Here is a 6,000-nt window from a genome sequence, read left to right as displayed (position 1 = left end):
AAGCTTTATATATATATTATTAAGAACTTAGTAAATATTTATATTATACTTTTAGTTAGTAAAGCTAGGGTACCGATCCTCTTTATATTAAAAAAGAATAGTACGCTATACTTTTATATAAACTACTATAAGCTAAATGAAGTAATTATAAAGAATTAATACTTATTATTACTTATTAATAAGCTCTTAGATAAGCTTTATAAACTAAAATAAATTTTAAAAATAGATATTAAGAATACCTATTATTATATTTAAATTAAAAAAAAAGATTAATAAAAAATAGCGTTCTAAAGCTAATACGGTTATTTTAAATATATTATTATACTTTTCGGGCTAACGAACGTACCCGTAACGTTCTAAGTATATATTTACCGAGCGCTCGCCGACTTATTAAATACTTATTATATAATATATATAAATAATTTAATAATTTACTTAATAATAAAAGAGTAGTATATAGAGGATATTAAAAAAATCCTTTAATATTTATAATTATACGGGCTTTTTATTAAACTATTAAAGTACTCGTTTTATTAAAAGAGGGTTAAGTTCTTAAATTATATTATTATATTAAAAAGAATCGAGATTAACTTATTATAAATACGAACGATTACTAATTAAAAAGCGCTAGAGTTTATTAAAAATATCTAAGTATTTTTAGAGTTCTATAAATTTTATTAAAAGTTTATTACTAAATACTTAGGTATTGTTATATTAATAATAATATTACTAAAAATAGAAAAGGGGTAAATAAGGGATTTTTAATAAACTAAAGAAGTAAACGAGGTATTTAATTAGCTAAAGGTTGTTTTTATTTCGGTAATTATATTTACGTATTAAAACTTATAACGTATTATATAAGTAAAAACTAACGCTTTAATTAAAATTATTATAATAATTTTATCATAATAAGTTAATAAAAAATAGTAACCCGTCGCTTATTAATTATAAAAGCTTACGGATATAGAGTAATAATAAGTTACGGGCTAATAAGAACTACTTATTATAATAAAAAGGCTAGAGTACTAAGCTTATTATTTCTAGGGCTTTTTTTAAAAGTTTATAATTTTAATAAATTATTAAGTATTTAAAAAAGTAATTAGCACACCGGCGCGGGATTTTTAAAAAAAAGCTCGTAAAATAAGTATATAAATCATTAATATTTAACTTCAATTTAAAATACTAACTAAAAAAAACGAACTTAGTAAACGGTTTATTTAAAAAGCTAGATTATATAAAAGGGGAAGTATTTTATAAAAACGTCCTCCTTATACTAGTTTAAAAGCTATGTCTTATTAATAAACTACTACTTAATGTTTAGTAAAGGATAATTAATTTAAAAAAATAAAATAATATTACTAAGGTATATATTTAAATAGTTGAGGCCTCCTTTTATAATCCTAGTTAAATATTAACTAGCTTTAAAAATAGGAAATCCTTTTTTTTATATTAATAACGTATTATAAAGTATATTAATAAAATAGTAATAGTTATTATTATAATAATTTAAAATAAAAAAGTAAAAGAGTTATTAATAAACGCTCGTTAACGGTTTAGTAAGGATAAAGAGAAGTTAGATAGAGCTAGGGTTATTATATTAAAATAATATATTTTATACTCTATTATAAAAGAGCTTATAAAAAGTAAAATAGTATTCGCTTCCCGTTTTTTATTAAAAACTAAAGAGCTTATTAAAAAACTATAAGCTAAAAACGAGTTTTATATATTATAATTAATAAGAGTTCGTATTATAATTAGCAAGCTAAGAGTATATTTATTTAATAAATAAAATATATTATTTTTTTAAAAAAAACTTATTATTCTTTAAATAAAGTCTTTTTAAATAGAGATCCTTTACTAATATTACGACGATTATAGGGTAAGTTATATAAAAACTATAAAAACTCTCGAGCTAATTTAAAAAAAGTTTTACTAAGAAAATATTTAATAAAATATTTAAGAATACGTTAAGAATTATAAGTATTATTTAGGAATTATAACCCTAAGATATAAGCCGTATAGGTAGTTATAATTATTATTACTACTTTTATATTTATTTTAAGAAATATTTATAAACTTTATTATAGGGCTATTACTAAGCGCTTATAATAACAGTATAAAGTACGATAATATCTTAATTATTATTTATTATATAATAAAATTCGCAAAGTTCTTACTTATTATTAAGATACTTAACGTAATATAAATAATAAGTATCTTATATTAAAAAGTTAAATATAAATTTAGTATATTAAAAAGTATTATTATAAATAAAAATAAGCTCTTTATAAGCGTATTTTAAAAAGAGTTTACTAAAAAACGGGTAATATATTACTAACTATTTACTACGTATTATTTATAAACGGATGGCTAAATAGAGCGAACTTATTAAATATTAAAAAAGTATTTAAAAATTTATATTAAGGGCTCGCTAAATAAATAAATAATATAATTAAAAAAGACCGAGTTTATATATAATAATAGTTAATACTTTATTATAAAAGTATCTTTATATATAGTATTATATAGCTACTACCCTAAGTACGTTAAATATATACCTAATTATAAAGCTATAGTCTAAGGGGTTTAGGAAAGGGTTTAGAAAATTAAAAACATTAGGGCTTAAGCTATATAAATATAAATATAAGCTTTTAAGAGCTAAGTAGCTTATTATAATAAAAATTATACCCTAAAAGAGTTTAATTATAAAAAGGTTATTAGCTTATTAATAAAGAATATATAATTTAAAAATAATAAACTAATACTAAAATATATTAAAATAGTAATAATTAAAAAGGTAAGGAAATAGGCTTACTAAGTATATTTACTAAAGTAATATTAGAGAATATATAATATTTTCTTAGTTTTTTAACTTAAGTTATAAAGAAATTACTGAATAGTTAGTAACTAAATAGCGAATCTCCTAGAGTTAAAAAATAAGTAAAACGTTTAAAAAATTAAGAAAATTATTATAATATAAAATAAGGGAAGAAACTTATAATATCTTATTAAATAAGCTAAGTAGCTTATTAAATATAATACGTAAGAGCTTATTAAGTATTTTAAAAAGGTAACGGAAATAGTTAATAAATTTAAATATTATAAAAAAAAGGTATATATAAAATAAGATAATAAACGTTAAGTTCGTAATAAAAAGTTATTAAAAATAAGTTAATTAATAATATATTATAAAACCCTTTTTATTTAGCTTAGTATAATTCTTAAAAAAAAGATATAATATTATAACCCTTAGTAATACGTTATTAAAAGATTACTAAGATCTAATTACGTAGGGGGAGTAATTTATATAATACTAATAATAATAATAGCAGCTTTAGTATATACTTTTAAAACTTAATAATTAATAATAATAGTCCGCTTAATAAGTAAAAAGTAAAAAGGCTTTATATACGTACTTAGCTAATTACTTAGAATAAGGCCGTTAACTTTATTAATATTACGATAAATAAGAGAGAGGTAGTTAAAGTTATATAAAGTATTATATATATTAATAATAGCGGTTTATAAAGCGTTCGCTACCTAGTTATTATTAAAAACTATAATAAAAAGTATAATAAGAGCTATAATAAGAGGTATAATAAGAAATATAATAAGAGCTATAATAAAAAATATAACGGGAGCTATAATAAGAAGTATAATAAGAGCTATAATAAGAAATAAAATAAAAAGTAAAATAAGGAATATAACGCTATTATTATTAATAATAAGTCGGGGACGGGGGACGTTATTTAAAGCAACGCTCTTATAATCCTAATTAAGCTAAGGAACCTTAGTAATATTAATATTTATAAAGAACTTATTAATATTAAACTACTTATTATAACTTATAGCTTTAATTTTAATATAAGTAATAGCCTTATTAAACTATTATAAAGCCTTTATTTAAAATAAAAAGAGTATAATACTAACTTTATTAAAATCTAAAATAATATAACTAAAGGCTAGGGTACCTTTATTTATATTAAAAAGAGCGTTATAAGTAGGGGTTAGTAAGTTATTAATATTAAAATAGTAGCGCTTATTATAATACTAAAAAAAAGAATTTTTTAAGTTATTACTAAGCTTTTTAAATTCGGTATCCTCGTACTAAGACTTATTAAACTTAAATTTAAAATTATCCCGCTCGTTATTATTATTAAGAATATAATTAATAATAAGAGTACGCTTTTTAATAAAAGTCCGAGTCTTAGGACTATAAAAAATAAAAGTAATATTATATATAATAATAATATAAATAAGTACTTTATTTATTAAAAACTTAGTAACGCGTTTATAAAAAGTAAAAAAAGTAAGAAACTCCTAAATATATATAATAATAACGCCCTTAAAAATCTCTTTATAATACTAAGCTAGAGCGTTAAAATTATTTTATAAAGCGGTTATACGGCTATTATTATAAAAATAAGCCGGCTAAAAATAACTAAAGTAAAAAATAATCTTAGTTTTATTATTAATATTAAGAATACTAACCTAAGAAAAGAAATCTAAGTTAGTAAAAAAATTTTTATTAAATAATTATTAATGACTTATTATAATCGAGATTAATAAGTTTAGATATTCGTAATTAGTAACGAGCTCTTAAAAAGTAGCTTATTTAAAATAGACCTTTTTTACCTTATTACCCGCTAATAAGTTAGTAATATAAATAGTAACCTTTTCTTATATATTAATAATATAGCTAAAAATATAAAAAACGTAGCCGCGCTTATAAAAACTAAAACTACCTTACTCTTTAATATTATAAAACTTTATAAAAGTATTTTAAATAAACTAAGTAGCGCTATATAGCTCCTTAAGAACTTAAGAAATATTATTAGCTAATATTTTAATAATAAATTAGCGAGGACTTAACGACTTATAATAGAATACTTCTTCTTATTAATCTAATAAATAATATACTTAGTAATATAAGCGCTAGTAATATAAATAAGCTCGTTAATATTATAATATAAACTAATTAAGTAGTATATATAAAGAGCACCGCTACGGAGATTATAAAAGCCCTTCTTAGGATTATATTCTATATTAAATATATCCTAAATACGCAAAATAATAAATATTTTAATAAATACTTAGTAATAATATAATAAGAGAGTCGTAATTAAAAAACGATATAAAATTAGAATATTATAAAAAAAAAAGTATAATTATATAAGAAAACATTCGTAAAACGGTTACTAAATAAAAAGAGAGAAAAATAAATAAATATGTAACTAATAACGAAAAAAAAATCTTTTATTATATTTAATAACTTAATAATAATAATAACCGCGAGGTTAAGTAAGCTCTTATATATTATAATAATTAAAATACTTTACTACGAATATATATTACTAACTTAATAACTAGTTAGCGCGCTATTACTAAATAATAATAATAAAGTATCTATTAAATAAAAAAATAAGAGTAATACTTTATTCCTAAATAAAAAAGGATATTATTAACGCCTTATAGAATCTATTATAAATAATAATATTAATAACTTTATTATTAATATTAAAAGAAGATATTATATAATAACTTTAGGGACTAAAGTTACGTAAGGGGGGAATAATTATAATAAATTCGGGATATAGTTAGTAATAGGACGCTAATAACTTAGTAATTAATATACGGATCGTATTATAAAAAAACTTTTAAAAAACAGAGCCCTTATAAAGGACTTTATAAGCTTTAGTTTTATAATATACTTATACTTATATTATAGCCTCGCTAATTAAGTACTTATAGCCTAATCTCTTATAGATAATTATATTACTATATTACGGCAGTGGGCACCAGGGCCCTATAGGCCCTGTGGCTTAGCCTTAAGCTACGAGGCTAAGCTCTTAGTAATTACGTAACGAGCTAGACCGCTAGGCCTAAAGGGCCAGCCTACTAGCTTTTACTTACTATTTTATTTTTTCCCTCTTTACGTTAAGTCTTTAATTAATTAAGTTAATATAATAGCGTTCTAACCTACCTTAAGATCTCTTTTAT

This window comes from Colletotrichum lupini, chromosome 6 (assembly GCF_023278565.1).
Source record: "Colletotrichum lupini chromosome 6, complete sequence".
Taxonomy (NCBI): domain Eukaryota; kingdom Fungi; phylum Ascomycota; class Sordariomycetes; order Glomerellales; family Glomerellaceae; genus Colletotrichum; species Colletotrichum lupini.
The sequence above is the reverse complement of the archived record's forward strand: the minus strand, read 5'-3'. Positions refer to the sequence as shown.